This window comes from Trichosurus vulpecula, chromosome 9 (genome assembly GCF_011100635.1).
Source record: "Trichosurus vulpecula isolate mTriVul1 chromosome 9, mTriVul1.pri, whole genome shotgun sequence".
Classification (NCBI taxonomy): domain Eukaryota; kingdom Metazoa; phylum Chordata; class Mammalia; order Diprotodontia; family Phalangeridae; genus Trichosurus; species Trichosurus vulpecula.
The window spans coordinates 91,692,521-91,720,079 of record NC_050581.1 but is presented as its reverse complement, the minus strand read 5'-3'; the positions used below and the strand labels follow the sequence as shown (position 1 = coordinate 91,720,079).

General features: G+C 37.1%; 1 pseudogene; it reads right to left on the bottom strand.

Annotated features, from left to right (window-relative positions):
- Positions 1 to 5,523: 5,523 nt before the first annotated feature.
- LOC118830888 lies at positions 5,524 to 6,728 on the bottom strand (annotated as a pseudogene).
- Between the last annotated feature and the right edge of the window lie 20,831 nt (positions 6,729 to 27,559).

Genomic DNA, 27,559 nt, shown 5'->3' with positions numbered 1-27,559 from the left:
ATACTAGATGATAGAGTCTTCCTGCAGTTATCCTGACAAGCTGGTAGACCATTGGGCTGAATCCAATATGATGAAATTTAATCATGATAAATGTAAAGCCCTGCATGGGTTCAAAAAATCCCATTTGGCTAGAATACAAATACAAAATGGGCTAGAAGCTTGTCTGAAAAGGCCTATGAATTTTAATGGGTTTTAAGTTCAATGTAGGTCAACAGGGTAATATAATAACTCCCCCCTAATAATATATTTTAGGTTCCATAAAAAATCCCAAACTCATAGTAATAGGGAAGTGTTCTATGTTCTGCCTGATATAATGGAGCACATCCAGAGTATTGTGGTCAATTATAGGGACCACTTTTTACACAAGATATTGATAAGCTAGAAAGCATCTGGAAAAAGACAACCAAGATGGTGAAATTCTCCCAGTTTGTGACATATGAGAATTAGTAAAGGGAACTGGGTGTGTGTGGGTAGTATTTAACCTACAGAAAAGAAAACTCAGAATGCTAAGAAAGCTGTCCTCAAGTACTTGAAGGGGTGTCTAATATTTAGACAACGAGAGAAACACAGAAATTATGAAGAAGGAAGCTAGACTTTGTGTGAGAAAATATTTTACAGCAATTAGAGCCATTCAAAAGTAGTGTGGATTACCTTGGGAAGGAGTAGGATCCTCTCATTGCAGGAATTCTAGTAACAACTGGTTGATTATTTGTCATGTGTGTTCAGAAGGTGCTTTGGAGTAGATGTCTGCTAGTGTTCCTTCCAACTCTGAAATTTGGATATTCCCTGTTATTATCCCTATTTTACAAATGAGGAAACTTAATCTCAAGAGGTAAATAACTAACCTGTGGTCACCCTAAATCCAATTCACATTCAAGTCAAGACATCACCCTAGTGATGCCATTGGTCCTCTTTGAGAATGAAGGATGAACAACAGCATGGACAGAAGCACAATGCTAGAGAGTATAGTTTGTCATGCCTTAAAGAAGTTTCCAAGTCTCAGAGCCTACAGCAAACATTATGTCATGACCGCCACTCTCCCAATAAGGTTTTAAAAGAAGCACTGACAGTATCAGAATCACCAGCAAAAAGAAATAACAATTACTGGAGCTCTGGGAGAAAGTAAACCCTGCGGATTCCACAGTCCCCACTCTTAGACATCCTTATTCCAAATGGTTCATGTTCTGAGTTTATTGTGTTTTTAGTTCTTCAATTTCTTACCTATAACCTTGGTAAAGTTAAGCCCCAAGATAGGCTTATTTTTTGAATTTCTATTTCTTTGGCAGATTTGTTATTAAGTGATCTTTTGAACTAACCTGGCTTTAGTTAGTGGAATCCTCTGTTTCTTTATACTCAGTTTTTCTAGTTGGTATTTCCAAGTCAGAAAGCACACTACTTTTTAATCATAATTTTCTGATTGGAAAATGGTTATAATCTCTAACTTTGGCCTATGACAAGTAGTGACAGGGGTTGATATGATGTGAAGAACTGGGTCCTCAGGGATTTCCAGTGGAATAACAGCATACATTGATTTGAGGTGCTTCAGCTTATAGATCAATAGATTAACTAGGATTGGCCCAAGTATTTTATCTTCCAACTTTTGGTGAGAGTTGTGGGAACAGGAGGCCTTCAAGAAAAGCCTTGGTAGATGTGGTCCAGAGCAAGGAAAGCATTGTATATCATTTTTGTAAATAGGACTAGCTACCACCAGGATGAAACCCTGGCCCTTAAATCTTTCTTTCCACTTCTTTTTTTCCCTCCTTCCATTCCTTCTTTCCCTTTTCTTTCCCTCTTTTTCTTCTTCCCTCCCTACATCCCTCCCTTTTTCTCTCCCTCTTTCTCCCCCTTTTCTCTTCCCCCTTTCCTTCCTCTCTCCCTCCCTTCCTTTTTCTCTCCTTCCTTCTCCCTCCCTCCTTCTCACCCTCTCTCCCCTCTCTGCTTTTCCTCTTTTTTTGCCAATCTTGATTCTTTGATTCTTTCCATCCTTCTGAATCTTAATTCCCTTGGCTTCCTTCAAGACTTATCTTGAAGCATAAGTTGTGTTGGAGGTACTTTCTGGCAAACCACTCTTGCATCTTTGCCAAGAAAACCCCAAATGGGGTCATGAAGAGTCAGATATGATTAAACAAGAGGAAATAAGCAATTGACTGTAACCTATGCCTAGTAGTCTACAGTCTAGAATATGGGAAGGCAATCCACTCAAGTTTGTAGATGATTAATTGATATCCCAGCATATTCTGAATATACATATCTTGCTTTGCTGTCATTGGCTATTACCTAGCATAAGTTAAAATGGATGGGAAAAAGTGAGCTAATGTTATTGGCCAAAGATAGAATCAAGAAAATATCTTTAAGGATCTTAGCTGGCACCTGTAGCTGCCCTACATAACTGTGTTTATAATTAGTTTGTTCTCACTGTATTTAAATGGTTTCCAATCTGTTCCCCTCTATTTTTCACAGCTTTTCTGTTTAATAGTCTCTGATTCTATCCCACATTATGAGGCAAATTCCAACAAGAAAAAGGACTAGGAAGATCCTTTACTGCAGACACATGGACGTTACTGATAGTATTAAAGGGGTCCTAGTTGAGGGAAAATAGAGGCTGCTGGCAAGAGGCCATATAAGATAGTTTATTGTAGGAAGAAAAATGAAACAGGGTAATAAGAACATTAATATGCTATAAACATATCTTCTCTATAATGCTGGAAAGGAAATCATAGGAAATTGTAGCTGATGATGAGAATCAAAGAAAACATCATTGAATCTTTGTCTAGAACTGTGATTTCATTGGTTTAGAGAACTTCCAGCAAGAAAACTCCCTCTTCTCATCAAGATCAGTAATTTAGCCTTAGGGAGTCACTGAAAATTTCAGTGATTTTTCCCAAGGACAATAAGATTAAACAGATTTGTATTTGGAAGGCACTTTAGGAGCCATTTAATCCAATTTGCTCATTTTATAGATGAACTGAAGACCAGACACTAAGTAACTTGATCACAGTCACAGGAGATATGTGTCAGAAGCAAGATTGGAACCCATGTCGAGCAAACTGTCTGTAAAGAGGAAGAAAGAGATAATATGGCTCCACTAGATTTTTTTAAACAAAATAATAAAAAATGCTTTTTATCTTAATATATACACATAAACATGTTGCATTTACACATGAACATATATGCATTCATAGAAATAGAATGGAAACTGGGTTTGCTTATTTTTTATTTTAAGTAATCTGATTGGTTTGAATTGGGGAGGAATGATAAAGTAAAAAAATAGAAATTATATAGTCTACTCAAGTCAGGATTATAGGGCTCTCTTTCTCTCTCTCTCTCTCTCTCTTTCTCTGTTTGTTTGTGTTTGTGTGTGTGCATGTGCGTGTGTGTGTGTGTGTTCCTCCCTGCACTTATGCAGGGATGCTCAACAGTCTACATACAGTGCTCAGAAGCCAACCATTCATTCTGAAGAGCCAATTTTCTGTTGTGATAAAGTGACTTCCATGCCATTTGTCAGATATTGTTCCACATTTCTTTCTCCTCCCCAGAATACTGGGTATACAATAAGGTAGTATTTAGTCTGTTTACTCCAACTATCCCATGAGTCATGGAGCCCAAACCCTTGATCATTTTCCTGGTGATGGCCAACACCACTAAACATTTCCAGTCTACAATCAGACAATTTAGTTATTTTGTTTGCAAAAGCAAATATGACATCTTATGTGCAATATAATTTGTATGATCAGCTTAGAATTCTAGAAAAAAAGTCATTTTTTTTGGAATTCAGACCTTGAAATAATTTAATAAAATGTCTAGGAATTAGTTGAAATAATTGAAAAAATGATGAGTGTGAAGAGGGTTAGCCTTTATACTCACAAAGCAAAACTTCATATTGGAAAGTAATAGAGAAGTATAACTAAAGTTTTATTACTTTTACGCATAAATACTATTTCAAGAATGTGTGGTTTTCTCAATGCATGTACTCTATCCACCAAAGCAGATTGCAGCTCCCCATCAGATTATACTATTTTCATGAATGATGGTATGTAAAACCTCAACATTCTGCAACTATCCTGAAGATGGATCCTTCCAAACTCATCTAGGTTGATGCTTTGATGATGGATATCCTTTTTCTAGTTCTATGTTTTGCAGCTGGAAACAAATTGTCCTCTATTGGCATAGCTTTCAGGAACTCAAGGTCACCTCCACATCACAATGAAATAAAAGTGAAGGGTTTTTACTAGGGATTTCATGAAGTAATATAAAATATCTACTTTTGGGGCATAAAGAACATGCTCTAAGAGGCTTTGTGGGGCAGTGGAGGGAGGACTGGACTTGGAGTCATAGGAGCACAGGATCAGAAATAAAATAATAAAAAATAGCTAGAATTTAGGTAATATTTTAAGGTTTACAAAATACTTTACATATATTATCTCATTTGATGCTCACAACAACATGGTGAAGTGGGTGCTATTATTATCCCCATTTGGCAGATGAAGAAACTGAGACCCAATGAAGTTAAACCAATTTCCTAGAGTCCTACAGCTAGCAAGTATCTGAGGTAAGATTTGAACTAGGGTCTTTCATGGTATTTAGAACTCTATACCCTGGACTAGTTAGGTATTTAGAGTTGAAAGGCATCTCATAGACATCTAATTACAGCCCTCTTTTTTTTTTAGAATTGAGAAGATTAAGGTCCAAAGATGTTGCAAATTTCCTAAGGTTATACAGATAGTAAGTGTTTGAGTTAGGTTTTGGACCTAGGTCTTTTTGACTGCTATTTTATTTTATTTTATTTTATTAACATTTGAAAAAAGAAACAAAAATATTTATTAATATTTTGTGACATTCTTTAAGAATAAGCCTGTGGCACAACAGTCTACAGCCAGTTAGTTAGCAGCTACTAGCCGGGTGGGATTCCAACAAGGCTTTCCTTCATTCCATGTCCAACACCCATTTCCCATGGAAATATGCTAGGAAATATCCTATATTCTAGGATATGGAAATGTAAAGGGGGAAACAGGCAAGCTTTTGCAGACACCTATCATTTTATCCATACAGGTATAGATTGTTATTACAGATTATATTATACACATTATAGTAGATAACATTTGTCAAACAGCTGACTTGAGGAATAGACAAATGCCAATATTCCACAGTACCCACAGTATTTAGTTGTTTTTTTTTTTGGTGTTTTTTTTTGAGAGAAGGGAGGGTAATTGGGGTTGTGACCTTGTCCAAGGTCATACAGCTAGTAAGTGTGTCGAACATCTGAGGCTGGATTTGAACTCAGGTCCTCCTGACTTCAGGGCCAGTGCTGTATTGACTGTGCCACCCAGCTGCCCAGTATTTAGTTTCTTAATTAACAAAACAAAATTGACATTTTCCCTGCTAGAGTAGCACTCAGCTTCCAATTCTCTCCCCAGCTAGGCCCCCTCCCTTTTCTACATTACATATAAGATTAAAAAGTGGAATACAGTTCCAGAATCATCCTGAAATATCTTTACTTGATTTTCCCAGGCCTCTGACCTAATGCTATTCCATTGAGGGGGTAGGAGGGAAGTCACTAGGTGCATGCTCCCTTTCAATCAGCAAACAGTAACAGGTAGAGATGGGATAGTCTTGTTCCTCTTTAGGATAGCCATCCACGTTCAATTGTGTAATAGACAAGTCTCTCTCATTCATGTAGTGGAGACTTCCAGAGGTATAAATAGCATACATCTGACCTGAGGAAATATCTGCAAATGTGAAAGTCCACTTTCTGTCATCATCAGGTGATTCATATGGATAGTGACATTGCAACAGCCGAGATTCTCGAAATCTCCTCAGAAATTCTCTTAAATCCATGCACTAAGAATTGCTCGGTTCTGGTGTGAAAGGTTTTGGCCTTTGAAGCAGCAGAGACTCACTCTTGTTGAGTGTGTCTTCTGCATCCTGCAGAAGGGCTGTGCTGTGTCTAGCATCTGAGACTTCCCTTCCAATGTTGTGGCCATTTCCCTCAGGTCCTTCCTGTGCTGGGAGAGCTGGAGGTGGCTCATCCTCTTTTTCTCTCTGTTGTGGATTTCCTGCTCTGACACCCGTTCCTTCAGCCGCTTGAACGTTTCATTCTCTTCCTCATCCATTTCCACAAGACTGTGGACCTCCTCTTCTTTGTCACTCAGGAAGTCACTTATTTCTTGAAATTTTTCCTCAAACATTTCTCTCAACATTTCCACTTGTTATGTCCACACAACAGTCCACATTCGAGGTATCTTCTTCTCCTCAAGCATTAGCTGCTGAACATCTTTTAAATTTCCATTTACAACTTTCAAGGTTCTCCTGGAGCTTTTTCTTATAGATTTTAGCAGCCTTTTCTATGGGTTGGATGGTGTGAGCCTCATGCTCCTGGGATTGTAAACAGGACACCCAGAATAGGCTTTGATCATTCATACAGAACAACTTCTTATCCTCCTAGTGTTTGTCACACTTGCCGGGTCCTTCAGGCCTCTGTTGAGATTGTTGGGGGGTAACAGAAGGTTTTCTTTTCTTTGTGAGTTTTCCCTTTCCCATTAAAATGGCATGAAAAGCTGACTGGGAGATTTCCATGCACCCGCGGCAGGAGAGGGACAAGGAAGCTTCACTGAGAAAAGACTGGCAAACACCATGTCCACAATTGGCAACCACAGGTCTGTGAGCTGGTTGTGACAAATGCTGCAGGTGAGCACATTCTGGCCACCTTCAATGATGTCTTTAGAAGCCATGATCCTTTGACAATAGAGTTGGCTGCTTCCTTCCAAGAACTCCAGCAGCAGAAGAGCAAGCTCCAAGATTTAGCTCTGAGCAGGAAAGTTTCTTGACTGCTATTTTAACTTCTGGCTCTGACCCTTTATTAGAAGTATGACTTTGAAGATGTCACCTAATCTTTGAGTTCCACTTACACCATCTGAAACAATGAGGCAATCTTTTTTATACCATATATTCTCCAGAGTTGTTATAAAGAGAATGAATTTTAAATCTTAAACCATTATGGAAGTTAAAACTATTGGAGAGAGCAAGCAAAATAGAATAAGTAAAACAGAACATGTTTGGAATAATTCAAGATGCCATAAAAAGATGGCACCATTTTGCCACTAGATTGTAAGCATGTAGGGCCAAAAATTTTGTTTATACTGTTTTATATCCCCCACATTGGCTAGTCCAATGTCTGTAGGCATTCAATAAATTCTGGTTAATTGATGTGATATTTTCTCCACTTAAGCCTCCTTCTTGTACTCTTATCATGCCATAGAGCAGATAGTGGACTCTTAAAGGCTATGATAGTGGAATGTACTTAATGTCAGGTCTTCTAAAACTGAAAAAGATGCAAGATAATATTTCTGTTCATATTCAAGAACAAACCTAGCTAAATTTACAAGACCAATTACAAGACTGACCACTGGATGATAACTTTTTCAATATAGCAATAGAGAATGATGATAGACTAAGATATAGTAGAGTTACAATCTCTGTTGGCAGATAGAGTGCCCATGCTGATGAAATCATAGATACTTGAAGTATTTAAGTTAGTGGTGTTTCCTAAAGTATGCTTAAAAAGTCCAAAGATCAGTTTTTGTTGACATACAGCCTGGAAGGCCCTCACTTCTCTTGGGAAATCTAGTCTCTTCAGAGATGATGAGACCCATAAAACTGTTTAGCCTTAATTTCCCCTGGATGTACTGTATAAAGTACTATCCTAAATACAGACCATCTGTCTACAATATTACTTTGGATAACTAAAGGACATTTCCAGATGGGAAATATGTATTTCAAGATGCAAGTTCTGGATAGAAACTTGTTTGTTAAAACAAAAGCTTTAGAAGTCTCTTAATGCCTTCTCAGATTGTTTCTGATCACTTTGTAAAGTTTTTGTTGAGCAGCAATGCTATGGATTTTATTCTGCCCCACACTACCCCCCATCAAAGCTGAAATAAAACAAAAGCCTTTAAATCAGATTAAGGCCAAAAGCAGATTGACACCCAAACAAATCCATGAATTTTATGATCTTTAAGTAAAAACTGATATATATGTAATAGCGATTTAGGATATGCACATTTTTAATAGGTGTCCCAGGCAATATTTGAAGTATTACAGTACCCTACAATGGCAGCATATACCTAGCTTGTGTCTGTCTTTCTGCAGGCCTCTAGAGGAAGAACTTACTACTTTAACCAGTTAAATGATTTTTCAGAAAGGGAGTGTAAAAATGTCCTTTGTACACTAGCAGCCACTATATTTAAGTTATGTAGTGGATAGAGCTTGGATCTGGAGTAAGGAAGACTTGGGAATACTAGCTGTGTGACATTGTACAAGTCACTTGACCTCTATCTCCCTCAATTTTCTCAACTGTAAAGTGGGGATAATAATAATATTATCTTCTTACAGGTAGTTGTAAGGATCAAATTAGATCATTAGTATAAAGCACTTAGCACTATGTCTGGGACATAGTAGGTGCTTAATTAATGCTTGTTTCCTTCTCTCTTAAGGTACTAAGTGACCTCAGTTGAGTGGATGCAGTACACTAGATGCAGTACACTCCACTGCCTGAGAGACTTCATTTCCCACCCCCACTACCTAGCATAAAAAATTTAACTATTCCAAAGTCTTAGCCCACTTTGTCTTCCCACTGGCCTGAGCTTCCATGATTCTTTGGGCATAGAAGGCATTTGACCTCATGTAAATATTGATTTAGGGATATGAAAAAATCAAATGGAAGACCATATGAAGATATGAAAATTGCATAACTTGATTAGTCCTACTCTTATATGTAAAAAAAATTCCTTAATAAGACTGAGCCTCTATATTTATATTCACATAGTCAACCCACACTTTGGATTGAAAAAGAAACTTTTTTGAAACTACTCTGTAGAGCAATTAGCCCAATCATGTCCTGGAAATCTTCCCACCCTCTCCCAGCAGGCTGGGGAAAAGTTCCAATCCACCCCCAACTCCCAGTCATGGAAAGATTAAAGCAGAGGAATCATATTTCATTGTCTATACTTGGGTTAGAGCTTCCCCAAAGGGAAAAGTTCAGAGTGGAGAGAAAAAGATGTCCATTTGCATATTGAATGTGATTTTCACAAATTATTACTTTTTCCTGTTCTCTTTTGGTCTCTTCTGTGATAGACAAACAGGTCCATGACCTATTTGTATCAGATAGTATCTTGCTATCAGCAAGCAAGAATAGTAACAATCTTGGCTGCCTCTGGGAGGGCCTAATGTTTCTCTCTACCCTACCGCACCTGAAGTTTTCTCTCCCCCTCACTCAACTCCCCACTTTTCTTCCTCATGATGTGGTAAATAATGGCTACATTATGGCTCTATTTCTAACTCTTCCCTCCTTGATATTACCATATTAGACAACTAGTACCTTTTCTTATTTGAATGGAGAGGAGGTGGAGTAGAGGGGTGGTAGACAAGTATGATTTGCTCACCACTAGTTCCTGCCAGTACAAAAATGATGACTAATGGGTCAGTGGATTAAGAAGGCAGCTTCTTATGATGTGTAATGGAACTTTGAAAAGATTAAACAGAAACCAGCAAGTAGGGAAAATCCTGTTACTGCTCAAGAAAGAATCAGCATATTTCACTGACTACTGAAGGGCGCAGAGGTAGAATATAAGGACATCTGAGGTTATGCATAATGTTTGGTCTGATACATTTTTTTAAAAAGTATGTGTGTGGGTAGGAATGAGTAAAATTGTAACGGTCTTCAGATATTTAACTTTTACCTCTAAAATCACTCTGCCTTTTAAAGTTTGAAAAGTATTTTCTTCATGTCACCCCCTTGAGTCAAGTAGTTCATTATCCCCTTCTATAGATGAGGAAACAGAAGCTCTGAGATGTGACATAATTTTTATGGGATCAAACAGCTAGAAAAAGGCAAGAAGTTAAGATGAACAAATACCATGAGAGCCAATGGATAGGTGTTACAGCTCTTGTCAGATTGGGGTTTCCTTTGGCGAAGCTGATTGCAAGTAACCAAGTATCCAGCAGGACCCAGGATAGCAATTGTCCTGGGACCAGCAAATATCAGCTATGTTTTCTTGGATAACTAACATGTGTACCGCAGACTATTAGTCACAATAAGGTATAAAAATAAGTGAGGTTGACCTCTATCCTCAAAAGCCTTACAGCTTAAAGCCAAAATGTGATCTCCCCCCAAAAATGTAGAAAAATCATTGTTTTTCCTAACTGTAGTCCTAATTTTAGTAAAGTATCATTTTAATACTTTCTAGCACTTAATTTTAATATTTATAAGCTATATGATATATCTCTAGGTCACTTAGTGTGTGTGGAAGGGAGAGGAGTAAATTTTTCAGGTTCAGGACTCAGAATCAAATGGTTTTATGATCTCATCAATTTGTATATTCTCTCTAGTAATGTCAAAAAGCATTCAAACCGTATGATCTTGTTTGACTCTTGTTTGTATGTTCCATTAAGTTCAGTAAAGGAAACCTACATGAAATATTGACAATCTTTTTTTTTTTTTTACTTTTTCCCAGAGCTGAGAAGATAGCAATAGAGAATTCAGGTTACCCATTTGCTTTCTAACACTCTTGGTACATGACCAACCCATTTTTATTTATTTATTTGTTTATCTATCTATCTATCTATCTATCTATCTATCTACCTACTTACTTACTTACCTACTTACTTACAATACTGGGTGCCAGTTTAACTGCTCTTTGTAATCTTGTTGATAGGTATTGTTTTTGTCAAATGTTTATTGTTAGAATTCCCATTGTAGCTAACTAACTAGGCACCACTATTGGTGTCATCAATGACATAATGAAGGTTCCTGCCATTCATGTTACAGACTGTGCTGACTCAAGGATGTCTTCAACTGTTTCAGAGATGTTCCTGTCAGGGATCAATGCTTCATCTGGAAAGCACTGTTTATAATCTCATACAGGCTTATGTTTCCAAAATGGTTAATATTTATTTCTACTTCTTTCTGCCCTATAGAATTTCCTTCAGGTTTTTGATTATCAAGGTTGAGGCAGAAGGCAGATATTCCATGGTTTAATACAGCAACGATTAACCACATAATTCATCCTGCTTTTTGCTCTTTTTTATAGCATTTTATTTTTCCAATTATATGTAAAGACAATTTTTAACATTCATTTTTACAAAATATTGAGTTCCAAATTTGTCTGCCTCCATCCCATCCCTTCCTCCTTCCCCTTCCCTTTTCCTAAAATGGTAAGAAATTTGATATAGGTTATATATGTGCAATCATGTAAAACATGTTTCCATATTAGTCATGTTGTGAAAGAAAAAATAGACCAAAGGGAAAAAAAACACATACGCACAAAAAATGAAAATAGTATGCTTCAATCTGCATTGAGTCCATTAGTTCTTTTTCTGGATGTGGATAGCTTTTTAAATCATGACTCCTTTGGCATTTTCTGGGAACAATGCATTTCTGAGAGGAGCTAAATCATAGTACATCATCAAATAATGTTGCTATTACTGTGTACAAGGTTCTTCTGGTTCTGCTCATTTCACTTTGCATCAGTTCACATAACTCTTTCCAGGTTTTTCTGAAATCTGCCTGCTCATCGTTTCTTATAGAACAATAGTGTTCCATTACATTCATATATCACAGCTTGTTCAGCCATTCTGTAATGAATGTGCATCCCCTCAATTTCCAATTATTTGCCACCACAAAAAAGCTGCTGTAATTTTTTTTTTTGTGCATATAGATCCCTTTTTCCTGTTTTTATGATTTCTTTGTGATACAGACCTACTGGATCAAAGGGTATACATGTTTTGATTGCCTTTTGGCCATAGCCAATGGCACCCTTTGTAGCCTTATTTGTGTGGAAAGGGCAAGGACATATGACCAATCTTCCCTTTAGGCCCTGGATGGCATTTTTTAACCAGATTCAATTAGGAGAAAATTACACACACACACACACACACACACACACACACACACACACACATATATATATGTATATACACCAAATTGGGGCAGTAAAAGAAAAAATGGAAAAAAATTCATGGAGGAAAACAAATCTTTAAAAAGTAAAATCAGTGAATTGTTTATGAAGAATCAGAATATAAATGAAGAAAATGTCTCATTGAAAAGTAAAATTATTGAAAAGGAGATAGAGAAGATAAGGGAAGAAAACAAAACATTAAAAAATTAGAATTAGGCAAGTAGAAGCTCATGATTCTCTGAGATATCAAGAATCAAACAAAAACTAAAGAATGAAAAAAATAGAAGAAAATGTGAAATATCTGATTGGAAAAACAACTGACCTGAAAAATAGATCCAGGAGCGACAACCTAAGAATTATTGGTCTACATATTATGAAAAAAAGAGCCTGGACAGTATCTTTATGCAATCCTTAAGGAAAATTGCCCAGAGGTCCTAGAACCAGAAGGTAAAATTGTTATTGAAAGAATCCACCAATCACCCCCTGAAAGAGAACCCAAATTGAAAACTCCAAGAAATATTGTAGCTCAGTTCAAGAACTACCAGGTCAAGGTGAAAATACTGCAAGCAGCTAGAAAGAAACAATTCAAATATCATGGAACTACAGTAAGAATCACACAGGATCTTTCAGGCTCTAGATTAAATGACAGGGGAAATTGGAATATGATGTTCTGAAAGGCAAACAAGCTTGGATTACAATGAAGGATCAACTACCCAGTAAAACTGCACATAATTTTCCAGGCAAGGAGATGGACATTCAATGACATAAGGGAATTCCAGACCTTTCTGATGAAAAGGCCACACCTCAATGGAAAATTTGATCTCCAAATACAAAACTCAAGAGAGACATAAAAAGGTAAAGAGGGGGAAAAAACCTTACTTAATCGATAAGGCTAATTAGTTACATGCTTGTAGAGGATCACTTTGTTTTATGTATGTTTTATATACATGTCAATCCTGAGAATAGTATAGTTATTATGACAATTGAAAGGGATATTCATAGACTGTGGCTGTCAGTATAAAATAACCAATATAATAAAAAATATAATTAAGAGATATAAAGGGATGGTTCGGGAGAAGAGATAAGGAGGTAGTAGAAAAAAGATAAATTATGTCACACAGAGGCACAAAAACACATTATAGTAGTGGGAAAGAAGGGAGGGAGAAGAGCAGTATTTGAGCTTTACTCTCATTGGATTTGGTTCAAGAAGGGAATAACATTCCCTAATTGATGAGCATGCCCTCAATTTCCAGTTCTGTGCCACCACAAAAAGAGATGATATAAATATTTTCATACATATAGAACCTTTTCCTTTTCTTTTTGTCTCTTTGAGATACAGACCTAGTAGTGATATTGCTTGAACAAGGAGTAGGCACAGTTTATAGCCATTTTGGCAGAGTTCCAAATGATTATCCAGAATCACTAGACCAATTCAAAACTAAACCAACAGTTTATTATTGTACCTATTTTCCCTCGCACCTTCTATCATATGTCACTTCTGATAGATTTGAGGTATTACTTTAGGGTTGTTTTAATTTATGTTTCTTTAATTAGTAGTGATTTAGAGCATTTTTATATGACTACAGGTACCTTTGATATCTTCTTCTGAAAAGTGTTCATATCCTTTGACCATTTATTAATCGGGGAATAGCTTTTTTTAAAAAATTTGACTCAGTTCCTGATATATTTGAGAAATGAGGCCCTCATCAGAGAAACTTGTCAGTTTTATTATGTAACTTCATTGTCTATGTCCTTTTAGCAATATAGAGCTTCCCCAATTATCTCTTTTAATTAGGTCTATTTTAGCTTTTGCTTTGTCTGAGATCATGCTCACTATCCCTGCCTTTTTACCTTCACCTGAATAAAGCACAATAGATTCTGTTCCAGTTCTTTATTTTAACTCTACATCTTTCTGTTTCAAGGTCATCTCCTATAAACACCACATTGTTGAAGTCTGCTTCCAAATCCATTCTGTTATTTGTTTCCATTTTATGGGTCAGCTCATTCCATCCACATTCATAGCTATCATTACTGTGTATTTCCTTTCATCCTTTTTTCTTATAATTCTCCTTCTCTTTCTAACGTGTCCCTCCTCAAAACTGTTTTGCTTCTGATTAATACCTCCTTCAATCTGTTCTTCCTTTTATTATTCCCCAACTACCACCCACATGGTATCCGTTATCCTCTTCCCTTCTGACTACCCTACTAAGTAAGATAGATTTCTATATCTAGCTGAGTTTATATCTATATTCTTCCCTCTTTAAACTAATGCAAATAAGAGCTAGGTTCAAATATAGCCCTCCTCCCATTTTCCCCCTCTACTATACCTTCCTTGTGCCCTTCTTTTATTTGAGAAAATTTACCATATTCTATTTCTCCCATTACCCTTCTTTGAACGTTACCCCTTAATTTTTTTTGAGATTGTTTTAATACAGTTGACTCATATTTATGCCCTCTGACTATGTGGACTCCTTCGAATAATAATAAAGTACTTAGGAGTTACATGTATCATTTTCACATATAGGAATGTAAACAGTTTAATCTTATTGAATCTTTATGATTTCTCATTCATGCTTACTTTTTATGTATGTCTTGAATATTATGCTCAAATGTTAAATTTTCTATTCATCAACAATCTTTTCCTCAAGAATTCTTGAAAACTCTAATTCTTTAAATATCCATTTTTTGCCCTAAAAGATTATACTCAGTTTTTATGGGTAGGATATTCTTCGTTGTAATCCTAGTTCCTTTATCCTCTGTAATATCATATTCCAAGCCCACTGCTCTTTTACAGTAGAAGCTGCTATATCTTGTTTTATCCTTACTGTGGTTCCATAGTACCTAATTGTTTCTTTCTGTTTGCTTGCAGTATTTTCTCATTGATCTTGAAGTTCTGGAATTTATCTATGATATATCTGAGAATTTTTATTTGGGTATTTATGTCAGGAAGTGATTGGTAAATTCTTTCAAATTCAATTTTATCCCCTGGATCTAAGATATTGGGGCAGTTGTGTTGTTGTTGTTGCTCTTTTAATAATGTCATGAAATATGATATCTAGGCCCCCTTTTTCATCATGGCTTTCAGGTAGTCCAGTAATTCTTAAATTACCTCTCTTCAAAGATAGTGGACAGAAGCCAGGAAGTTGCTTAAGCTCTCCCCAGTTTCCCTCAAAAGCAATGTAAAATAAAGTATCTAAATGAATTCTGGAGTGACAAAACCCACAAAAATATGGAGTGAAACAATTATCTGGCTGAAGATAACATGGAAGGACTTCTGAAAACATTTGTATCACTTGGGTAATAGGGAAGCACAGCCCAATATGGACTGTGTCTAGACAGGTGAGTGGGAGGATCTTATCCACAGCACAGAACAGGCCATTTGGTCCTGGCTCTGCAGGTCAATAGTGAGGCCTCTAGCCTTAGCACAAAAAGCAAATTTGAAGCCCCAGAACACTGGCACAGCATGCATGAGCTGGCTGGGCCACACCCAGTACAGTGGGCAAGCTGTAAGCACCTGAGGCCTCAGCATGGAAAACCATAAGAAGCTTGGGACAGTATTTCTGTGTCCCAGGAGCAGACCTAACTTTATAAGAAATGAAATAGGCTGAAAATGTGCAAGTAACAGGAGATATCCTTGACCATAGAAACTCTGTCAACAGGAAAGATCAAAACAAAAACAGTGTCAAAATGCCTACATGTGAAGCCTCAAAGTGGAACGTAAATTCTTCTCAAGTCCAGAAGTCCTCTTGGAGGAGCTCAAATATGATTTAAAGATCAATTAAGAAAGTGATGAAGAAAAATTGGGAAAAGAAAGGAGAATTATTCAGGAGAATTATGAAAAAGGAGTCAACATGTTGAAAAAGGAAACCTAAAAATTGACTGAAGAAAACAATTCCTTAAAAAATATAATTGGCCAAATGGAAAAAAAAATCCAATGAAAAGACAACTTCTTAAAAAGCAGAATTGGCCAAATGGAAAAGGAGGTCAAAAAAAGCTAACTAAAGAAAATAATTCCTTAAAAACTAGAATTGGGTAAGTGGAATCAGTACACCAAAATCAAAAGAATGCAAAAAAATAGAAGAAAATGTAAAATATCTCATTGGAAAAAGAAGTGACCTGGAAAATAGTTCCAGGAGACATAATTTAAGAATTATTGGACTAACTGAAGACCACGATAAAAAAGTATGGACCACATTTTTTCTAGAAATTATCAAAGAAATCTGCCCTGATATCTGTAATGGCAAGCAAAGTGGGACTTTTTGTTGTATTTTGTTTTGGAGTGCTTCTCAGCACAAAGGCAATCAAGTACCTTTGACTGAATCTTGCTTTGTTTGTAGGAAGGCCCACACTCTTTTGCTAGTTAGGTCATGAGAAGCATAAAATCCTCAGGGGTGTGAAACCCTGGAAAGATGTGAACTCTTCTGACCCTAAACAGCTTATATATGCTCTGAGCTTAGCACTTTGTTTGCGGCTCCCTCACTGGAAGGGTGTCCTGTGATTTGACCAGACAAGACTCTGGGTAGCTGTTGGAGCCCACATGGCTTTGAAAACCCAGATGTCGGTGCTTCTCTTTCTGGTAACTATGCAGGTATTGCTAATGTCAGACAAAAGCCTTCCTGTTGATCTGTTTATATTTTCTCTGTTTGTAATTTCTGTTTGTATTTGCTCTGAAGTTCAGGGTGCTGACTTTTTCCCCTGAACTAGGTGAATGATATTGGTACATGTGATTAAAGTGAGATTTTTAAACCCCTTAAAGTTTCTTTCCTTAGAAAACAGATCAAAGAACCTGTGCTTGCAACCCTCCTGTGTGCTGGTGTTATTGGCCTTACATAGCCACAGTAGCAACAAGTAACATTGTTGCTGCAATATCCTAGAAGCAGAGAGTAAAATAGTGATTGAAAGACTCCACCAATTACCTCCTGAAAGAGATCCCAAAATGAAAACTCCAGAGGGCAGAGCCAAGATAATGGCATGAAAACAGGGACTTGCTTAAGCTCTCCCCCAAATACCTCCAAACACCTGTAAAAATGACTTTAAACAAATTCTAGAGCTACAGAACCCAAAAAAAGGACAGAGTGAAGCCAGTATCCAGACCAAGATGGCCTGGATGGTAGCTGGGAAAGGTCTATTGCACCATACTGGGAGAGGAGCTCATCCCAGCATGGGCCTCACCAGGATAGACCAGACAGGAGGAGACTGGGAGGAGCAGGCCTCAAGGCACTGAATCATTGGCATCTGTGGTGGTGTCCAGACTTCTCAACCCACAAACACCAAACTGTTGGACCTGGGTGAGAAAAGTCCATAATCTGGGCCAGCCTCAGGTGGCAGAGGTGGCTGCAGGAGTGGTGGCAGCAGCAGCAACAGAAGCATTGGCTTCTTCTGGAGCTCCAGGCCAACAGACAGTGGGGGTAATCAAGCAGCTGATCAGAGCAGGAGTGCAGGGATCTCTTTGCTGGCACTGAGCCTGGATGCTCTTGCTTTGCCCTGTTTGGCTCTGGGTCACAATCTTAGTTATTGTTCCTTGGGGGAGGAGGAGCTCTGGTGGGACAGATTTTGTGGTGGCTATGGAGAGGAAGTCCTCTTGGTAGTTACATGGCAGAAAGAAGTGCTTGGACTCACAGACCGGAGCCCAGGCCAGGAGAGGAGTATTACACCATCTCAAAATAGAATTAGGCCTGAAAACAGCAGTGCAAAACCTCTGAAGGTTGAGACAGAGCACTCTCCAATCTGGAAGCAGTCATACCCTGACAAAGAGCTCAAAAGTCAATAATTGGCTTGGAAAATTAGCAGACAGTAAAAAATGACTCAGACTATAGAATCTTACTTTGGTGACAAAGATCAAAACATATAGCCAGAAGAAGTCAACAAAGTCAAAGATCCCATATCAAAAGCCTCCAAGAAAAATATGAATTGGTCTCAGGCCATGGAAGAGCTCAAAAAGGATTTGGAAAAGCAAGTAAGAGAAGTATAGGATAAATTGGGAAGAGAAATGAGAGTGATGCAAGGAAATTATGAAAAATAAGTCAACAGGTTGCTAAAGGAGATCCAACACAATTCTGAAGAAAATAACACCTTAGAAAGACTAACCCAAATGGCAAAAGAGCTCCAAAAAGCCAATGAGGAGAAGAACACCTCAAAATGCAGAATTAGCCAAATGGAAAAGGATGTCCAAAAGATCACTGAAAAATAATGCCTTAAAAATAAGAATGGAGCAAGTGGAAGCTACTGACTTTATGAGAAATCCAGAAATTATAAAACTGAAGCAAAAGAATGAAAAAAATGAAAGACAATAAGAAATATCTCATTGGAAAAACCACTGATCTGAGAATATATCCAGGAAAGATAATTTAAAAATTATTGGACTACCTGAAAGCCATGATAAAAAAAATCTAGATACCATCTTTCAAGAAATTATCAAGGAAAACTGCCCTGATATGCAAGAATCAGAGAGTAAAATAAAAATTGAAAGATTCCACTGATCACCTCTTGTAAAGGATCCCTGAAAGAAAACTCCTAGGAATATTGTAGCCAAATTCCAGAGTTCCCAGGTCAAGGAGAAAATATTACAAATGGCTAGAAAGAAACAATTCAAGTATTGTGGAAACACAATCAGGATAACATAAGATCTAGCAGCTTCTACACTGAGGGATTGAAGGGCTTGGAATATAATATTCTAGAGGTCAAAGGAACTAGGATTAAAACCAAGAATCACAAGGGCAGAGCCAACATGGAGGTGTGAAAGGAAGGAATTACCTAAACTCTCTCACAATTTCTGTCAGATACATCAAAAAAGTGAATCTGAGCTTATTTGAGAGATTTAGAAGCCACTAGCAGACTGAGAAGGGCAGGAGTGCCCAGCACATGGAAGGGCACCAGACCAAACAAAGGGGGAACAGCAGCTAGTACGCCAGTCTGGGAGAGTGCTGGGTGGCTGGAGCAGGAACAGGATAAGGGTGGAAGTACTGGCTATGGCTGTGATCGAGCCCCAGGCCTCTCAGTCCAGGATGGGAGTCTGTCAGAGTGCAAAGCCTGTGGCCTCCAACCCGCAGTCTAAACATTTGAAACTCACCTTCTTGAACTTCTGGTGGCCATGATGTCCAGGTAAAAATTTCTCTCATCTCTCCCTTGAATGAACCCAGAGAATAGTCCCATTAGAGAAATAGGGGAGACAGAAGTGGGGTTTCAGTAGCAAGAGAAGTTGGCAAGAGGGCCCTTCCCATGGTGGTGGAAGGTGAGTAGTACAGGAAGAGAGGTGTTCCAGCAGCCCTCACCTCAGCAGAACAGCAAGAATAACTGAGCCCCAAGGGGTGGTGTTAACTAACATAAATTCCAGTAACCAAGATGTGACTTTGCACATCCAGTGTAAGTGGCAAACACCAACACAGACAAGAGCTGAGATCATCTGTGTTGTAGAGCAGTCCTGGGGAAGAGGATACTCCCAGCAGCCAGACCACCCCTCTCCCACAACTCATGAAACCAGAGGTTGTAGAACATAAAGCCAGTGAGCAGGCCCACAGATTCCAACAAAAGAAACTTGGGACAGAGCCCCCTGAGCCTCAGAAAGAGAAATCCACTTTAAAAACCAGGAGGAAAAAAAACACCATGAAAAAACACGCTAAAAAGCCAAAGACCAATGATTCATATTATAGAGACAGGGAAGATCAAAATACCAATTCAGAAGAGGACAGCATGGACACTACACCCACATCTGAAACCTCAAAATGGGAAGTGAACTGGTCTCCAGATCAAAAAGCATTCCTGGAAGCAGTTCTTAAGGGAAGTTTTATATCTCTAAATGCTTACATGAATAACATAGAGAAAAAGGAAATTGATGAATTGGGCATGCAACTGAAGAAGCTAGAAAAAAAAAATAAATTGAAAATCTCCAATTAGATACCAAATTAGAAATACTGAAAATCAAAGGAGAGATTCATAAAATTGGAATCAAGAAAACTATTAAATTAATAAATAAAACCAAGAGCTGGTTTTATGAAAAAAAATAATAAAATTGACAAAACTTTGGTCAATTTGATTAAAAAAAAGAAAGAAGAAAATCAAATTACCAGTATTAAAAAATGAAAAGGGTGAATTCACCACTAATGAAGAAGAAATTAAAACAATAATTAGGAATTATTTTGCCTAATTGTATGCCCATAAATTTGACAACCTTAGGGACATGGATGAATATTTACAAAAATATAAATGCCCAGGTTAACAGAAAAGGAAGAAAAATACCTGAAGAACCCCATCTCAGAAAAAGAAATTGAACAAGCCATCAATGAGCTGCCTAGGAAAAAATCCCCAGGGCCAGATGGTTTTACATGTGAATTCTATCAAACATTTAAAGAACAATTACTTACTATACTTTTTAGACTATTTGGGAAAATGGGTGGAGAAGAAGTCCTACCAAATTCTTTTTATGACACAAATATGGTACTAATACCTAAACCAGAAAGAGTCAAAACAGAGGAATGAAATTATAGAGCAATTTCCCTAATGAATATTGATGCAAAAATTTTAAATAAAATATCAGCAAAAAGATTGCAGCAACTTATCATGAGAATAATATACTATGACCAGGTAGGATTTATTCCAGGAATGCAAGGCTGGTTCAATATTAGGAAAACTATTAGCATAATTGATCATGTCAACAACAAAACTAACAGAAACCGTATGATCATCACAATGGATGCAGAAAAAGGCTTTGACAAAATACAACACCCATTCCTATTAAAAACACTAGAAAGCATAGGAATAAATGGATCCTTCCTTAAAATTATAATTAGCATCTACCTAAAACCATCAGCAAGCATTATTTGTGAGGTGACTAAGCTAGATGTATTTCCAATAAGATCAGGGGTGAAACAAGGTTGTCCATCATCACCCCTATTATTCAATTTGGTGCATGAAATATTAGCTTCAGCAATAAGAAAAGAACAAGAAATTGAAGGAATTAGAATAGGCAAAGAAGAAACTAAATTATCACTATTTTTTGTTTTTTTGTTTTTTATTTAATTTTTTTAAAATTTATTCATTTAACATATTTAGTTTTCAGCATTGATTTTCACAAGAGTTTGAATTACACATTTTCTCCCCATTTCTACCCTCCCCCCACTCCAAGACAACATATATTCTGGTTGCCCTGTTCCCCAGTCAGCCCTCCCTTCTGTCACCCCACTCCCCTCCCATAACCTTTTCCCTTACTTTCTTGTAGGGCAAGATAAATTTCTATGCCCCATTGCCTGTGTATCTTATTTTCTAGTTGCATGCAAAAACTTTTTTTTTGTTTTTGAACATCTGTTTTTAAACCTTTGAGTTCCAAATTCTCTCCCCTCTTCCCTTCCCACCCACCCTCCCTAAGAAGTCAAGCAGTTAAACACAGGCCACATGTGTATCATTATGTATAACCCTTCCACAATACTCATGTTGTGAAAGACTAACTATATTTTGCTCCTTCCCAACCCATCCCCCTTTATTGAATTTTCTCCCTTGACCCTGTCCCCTTTCCAAAGTATTTGTTTTTGATTACCTCCACCCCCATCTGCCCTCCCCTCCATCATCCCCCCCTCTTTCTGTGTTAGGAGGGGAGAGGGCAGGTGAGGGGAGAATGAATGAATCTTGCTCTCATCAAATTTGGCCTGAGGAGGGAATACCATACATACTCAATTGGGTATCTTACCCCACAGGAAAGAAGAGGGAAGAAGATAAGTTATCACTTTTTGCAGATGATATGATGATTTACTTAGAGAATCCTAGAGAATCAAGTAAAAAACTATTTGAAAAAATAAACAACTTTAGCAAAGCTGCAGGATATAAAATAAACACACGTAAATCCTTGGCATTCCTACACATCATTAACAAAGCCCAACAGCAAGAGACAGAAAGAGAAGTTCCATTTAAAGTTTCTGTAGACACTATAAAATATTTGGGAGTCTACCTGCCAAGACACACCAAGGGCCTATATGAACATAATTACCAAACACTTTTCACACAAATAAAGTCAGATCGAAATAAATGGAACAATATCAGTTGCTCATGATTAGGCTGAGCTAATATAATAAAAAAGATAATTTTACCCAAATTGATTTATTTATTCAGTGCCACACAAATCAAACTACCAAAAATTATTTTACAAAGCTGGATAAAATAATAACAAAATTCATCTGGAAGAACAAGAGGTCTAGAATATCTAGGGTATTAATGAAAAGAAATGCTAGGGAAGGTGGCCTAGCTATACCAGATACTAAATTGTACTATAAAACAGCAATCATCAAAACTACTTGGCATTGGCTAAAAAACATAGGTGTTGGTCAGTGGAATAGGTTAGGTACACAAGATGTAGTAGTCAATGACTACAGCAATCTACTCTTTGATAAACCCAAAGAATCCAGCTTCTGGGCTAAGAATTCACCATTTCATAAAAACTGCTGGGAAAATTGGAAAATGGTAGGGCAGAAACTGGGCATAGACCAATATCTTACACTATATATCAAAATAAAGTCAAAATGGGTTCATGATTTAGGAATAAATGCTGATAATTTAAGCAATTTGGGAGAGCAAGGAGTAGGTTACCTGTCAGATTTATGGGAAAGCAAATAATTCATGACAAAAGAAGAGATAGAGAGCATTACAAAACACAAAATGGATAATTTTGATTATGTTAAATTGAAAAGTTTTGTATAAAAAAAGCCAATGCAACAAACATTAGGAGGGAAGCAGAAAATTGGGAGATAATTTTTACAACTCATGTCTCTAATAAAGGCCTCATCTCTAAAATATACAGGGAACTGAGCCAAATTTATTGAAATACAAGTCATTCCCAATTGAGAAATGGTCAAAGGATATGAACAGGCAGTTTACAGAGGAAGAAATTAAAGATATCTACAGGCATACGAAAAAAAATGCTCTAAATCACTACTCATTAGAGAAATGCAAATAAAAACAACTCTTAGGTGCCACATCTCTCCTGTCAGATTGGCTACAATGTCAAAACAGGAAAATGATAAATGCTGGAGAGGATGTGGGAAAATTGGAACACTGTTACATTGCTGGTGGAGTTGTGAACTGATCCAGCCATTCTGGAGAGCATTTTGGAGCTATGCCCAAAGGGCTACAAAAATGTTCATACCCTTTGACCCCGCACTACCAATTCTAGGGCTGTATCCCAAAGAGATCATACAAGTGGGAAAAGGACCCATATGTACAAAAATATTTATAACAGCTCTTTTTGGAAATCAAGGGGATGCCCATCAATTGGGGAATGCCTGAACAAATATTGGTATATGAATGTAATGGAAATCTATTGTGCTATAAGAAATGGGGAATATACAGACTTCCTAATAACCTGGAAAAACCAACATGATTTAATGCTGAGTGAGTGGAGCAGAACTAGGATAACGCTACACACAATTACAGATATATTGAATCTGTGATGACTAACCCTGAAAGAGTTCACTCTTCCTAGCAATACAAGGTTCATAGACAACTCCAGAGACTCATGATGGAGAGAGCTTTCTACATCTAGAGAAAGAACTGTGGAGTCTGAATGCAGATTGAGGCAAACTATTTGCTCTCCCCTTTTTTTTTACTCCTTTATTTTTTTGGTTTTGTTTCTTCTTTCTCATGATTCATTCCTTTGGTCATAGTTCTTCTTTACAACTTGATTATTGTGTAAATAAGTTTAATGTGAAGTTATATGTAGAAGATATATCAGATTCCATGCCATTTTTGGGGTGGGGGGAAGAAAATCTATAACTCAGAGTCATGCGGAGCTGTGTTGTAAACTAAAACATAAAAAATCTTAATTAAAAAAAAAGCAAGAGCTGCCCCCACTGGGAATTATGAAAGGAAAACAGGCAAACTTCTTGGATCCTGCATATTAGCTTCTAAATCTGAGCTGGATCTAAAGGCCTCCAGGTACTTGGGTACAGGACCAGGCCAACAGGCACTTGGGCCATGGCCTTGACCCTGAGAAGCTCTTCTCTCAGGTCAGTTAAATGGGGAGCCAGCATCCTCTGTCCCCTGCTTTTTGGTAAGGGCAGAATGGACTGTTGCATCTCTGCTATGATATGAGGAATTCAGAGAATATTTTCTGTGCCACAAAACTCTCTCTCTCTCTCTCTCTCTCTCTCTCTCTCTCTCTCTCTCTCTCTCTCTCTCTCTTTCCCCCCAACTCATCCACTATTGATTCATACCATTGTAAATGTACGTAGCCTTGACCTTAAAATGTTTTTATTTTTAATGCAAATACTTATGTTAGGGGTAACAACACATTAGGTCTACAGTTTGTTGGTTCACTTTCATTCTTAGCTGAAGAATTGATTCAGGAAGATGCTAATCCTGGGGAAGTTAAGAAGCAGTGAAAGCAGAGAGAAAAGAGAGACATCTTATGTTTTTTTTTTCATCCAGCACTAAAGATACATTTTCCATTGTTTATGATTTTGCCAACAGCATTCCTAGCCTTTTGGTTAGTGATCTCTGTTCTTCTTTATGTTGTAAGAAATCTATATTTGCTCCTTCAGACATTCTCAGTATGCTATACCAGCCTATTTTCTGCTCCATGGCAAAAGGGCTGTTATGAACCCAGATGCCTGCATGTAGCTCTTGGCTCTGGTACAAACCTACATGTATGAGACAAAAAAAAAGAACCATTTAATGGTCATCACTCCACACCTCAGTTCTTCAGGAGAATCTCCAAGTATATACGTGGTCCCATAAAATCACTGAAACAAATGCAGACAGAGCAGACAAATATGGTACAACTTCTATGTAGAAAAAAAGACAAATTCTCCAGTGTCAATTTGTAGAAAGTTTCCTTCCACAGCTTTATGATAGCCTGCTCATCAACATGAACATTAATTAGATCACACAAACTCAAAGCTGAAAGGGCACCTAGTACAAGGTATCTGTTAATAGAAATCTCCTTTCCAGCATCCCCAACAAATACTCATCAGGGTAGCTAACTGCTACAGGGAATAGTGTTGGGCCTGAAGTCAGTAAGACCTGAGTTCAAATCCAGCCTCAGATACTTACTAGCTGAGTGACTCTGGGCAAATCACTTAGTTGTGTTTGTCTCAGTTCCTCATCTATAAAATGAACTGGAGAAGATACTCCAGTATCTTTGCCAAGAAAACCTCAAATGTGATCACAAGGAGTTGGACACAACAGAACAACAACAATGAATGTTCAACCAGATGTGGGTTGAATGTTTTCAGTGATAAGGAGCACATTAAATTCTGAGACAGCATATTCTCATTTTGGACAACTAAAATTGTTAGGAAGTTTTCTTTCTTTTGAAATTCAGTGCTGAAGAAGAAGCTCTGAAGGGCTTCTTTTCGGATTTTTTTGTTGTTGTTTTTATCTCATTTAAATGAATATTTAAATCTGTTCAGTCAATATTATTTATCCAATTGGTTTGTTCTATGTCAATTATCAGCCTAAAAACTTTTGATTCCAGAAGGTTCTATAGTTTTTCAGAACTTTATGAAACCAGCATAGTGTCACAGGGAACCATTCATGGGGAATCACTCTTCAACTTGGAATCTGTAATGCATCTCCATCATGACAATGAACAATACCTTATCACACTAATTTTTACTCATCTGATATCAGTTAAGAATCATCAGATGAGAGGATCTCTATTACCACATATCTCAATAATAGCAAATAATTCTGTCTTAATGGTAGGGTACATTTTGTATGAAGGTAATTTTTAAGGTGATGTTTTGCTCTATCAAATGAAATGCATGCACGCGTGTGCACACACACACACACACACACACACACATTCAGCAAAAAATGACCCCAATAGGATGCTGTATTTTCTACATCTTTAAATCAATGATGTCATGATGAAGTTCTGGTTTACTATGTAGTATCACTTGCAATACTCTGCTTGTTCTCTAGTGAAATCTTTATTGGTGATATAAAAATACACATAGATGTGAACATAGGCTTATAAATTGGCCGTTTATTCCCTCTTTTTTGCATTTTTATATTAATAAAGTCCACACCCCATATTTAGTATATTCCCTTCCTTTGGCTAACATTAAGAATTGATCACTTGACATTCTGAGACTTCTATACCTCTAAGAAAGAACTTCCCCACATTCATTTGTTCAATAAATCAATTTTTTTCCTCTCAGCTTAATTTAGTGCAATTTCTACCACCTCCGTAAGAATATGAACAGTACTGCCTGATTCCAAGTGTAAGGGCACCATATTTCTTCATGTGAAATAATTTGTTGTTTAAAAAAAAGCTGTAATCATTGAAAATCTTTTTCATATTTTTATTATTGTTCTTCAAAATTCAACCTGAAAAGACTTCAGAAGCATATTGCTTTGTTGGGTTACTTGACAAGGTTTCTTTAAGTTGCTTTTAATATCTCTCCTCCTCTATTTTATACTGTAATACTCCTATAATCTTACTTTTCCATTACATTTCACAAATAATATTGTACATATTCTAAAGTTGTATTACCTTTGGCTTCCATGACTTATCATTTTGCAAGTGTCTGTTGGCTAATGTACTTTTTAGGCTCTTGTTTGGGAAATTGATTTATATCATTGTAAGGGTAATCAGGGCGGGGCTTTTTGCTGTTCTTCTCTTGAGTGCCTTTAATGATTCTGACCTTGTTTGAATGAGGCAGGTAAAGTGGGATCCTTTCTGTCTTGAAATGTTTCTCAGCACTAAGACAATTGGGAGTGGTACCAGGCATTGACTAACTTTCCCACACCCTAAATGGGACTTTTCACTGTTCTTTGTTCCAGTGCTTCTTACACTGATGTAATCAAGTGCCTCAGGGCCCTGAGACAGGTATTTAAGATCCAAACTCGACATTTGACTTTTGGGGCCACAGTCATTGAAAGAATGTGGGTGATCAGACTCTGGGCAAGCCATTGACTGCCCCCCTCCCCCCAGCTTTGTAACCCAGACAAATGGTTGGTGCTTCTCTGGCAACTATGAATTGCGATTTGAATCAGACAAGGTCTGTAGGTTGATGTTTGTAATTTCTGTTGGTATTTGCCCTGAAGTTCAGGGGGCTGAACTTTTCCACCTGAACTAAGTGAATGATATATATATATATATATATATATATATATATATATATACATATATATATATATATATATATATATGTATATATATATACACATATATATACATATATATATATATATATATATTAATTAAACTGAGATTGTTAACCCCTTAAAACTGCTTTCCTTAGAAAAGCAAATCAAAGAACCTGTGCTGGAAGCCCTTCCTTTGAGTTCTTGTTCTTGGTCTTACACAGTCACAGTAGCGGCTAGTCACATTGTTGCTACAATCATCTAAACTTCTTTAGGATGTCATCTTTTTCCATGTTTGTACCCTTTCTTCTGTTATCTATGTTTTATTATCAATAGGTTATTTGAGCAGTAAGGATGGTGCTACTTCAATTGAACAAAATGTGTCATTTTCAATTTTCCCTCCTTTGTAGTAATTTTGAAGTGTAATGAAATGGTAAATGATTTAAAAATGAATAACAAGTTGTATTCAATATTGAAAATGTAATTAAATTTATTTTTACTTAATTAATGTTTGTCATGTTTACCACATAGTAATT